Genomic DNA, 623 nt, shown 5'->3' on the forward strand with positions numbered 1-623 from the left:
ATAAGAATTTGATGACTCTTTATCAGAAATGCCAAGATTGGGTAGTAAAGGCCTGAGATGGGGAAACTGAGACCCAGAAAAAGGAAGATAAACTGAGGAAAAAACAGTTCCTAGAGATAGTGTTTCTAAATTGGTCACAGAAAATTGTGAACAAAGGCTTTTGTTGCTGCTGTACTTTCCACTGAATCAGACTGTTCCATATATGCAGGAGGGCTGTGGCAAGCCAATGTGTCTGGGAGTAATCAATTAATGGTATTTATTGAGTGCTTATAGTGAGCAGAGCACTGTATTAAGCACTCAAGAGAGTACAGTACAATGCAACAGGCTTTTTTGTTTTGTTTTTATTCATTCATTCAATCATATTTATTGAGCGCTCACTGTGTGCAGAGCACTGTACTAAGCACTTGGGAACTGCAAATCATCAACATATAGAGACGGTACCTACCCAGCAATGGGCTCATAGTCTAGAAGGGGGAGACAAACAACAGAACAAAACAAGTAGACAGGCATCAATACCATCAGAATAAATAGAATTATAGCTATATGCACATCATTAATAAGAGTAACAAATATGTACAAATGCATACAAGTGCTGTGGGGAAGGGGAAGGGGGTAGGGCAGAG

This window comes from Tachyglossus aculeatus, chromosome 4 (genome assembly GCF_015852505.1).
Source record: "Tachyglossus aculeatus isolate mTacAcu1 chromosome 4, mTacAcu1.pri, whole genome shotgun sequence".
Lineage (NCBI taxonomy): Eukaryota > Metazoa > Chordata > Mammalia > Monotremata > Tachyglossidae > Tachyglossus > Tachyglossus aculeatus.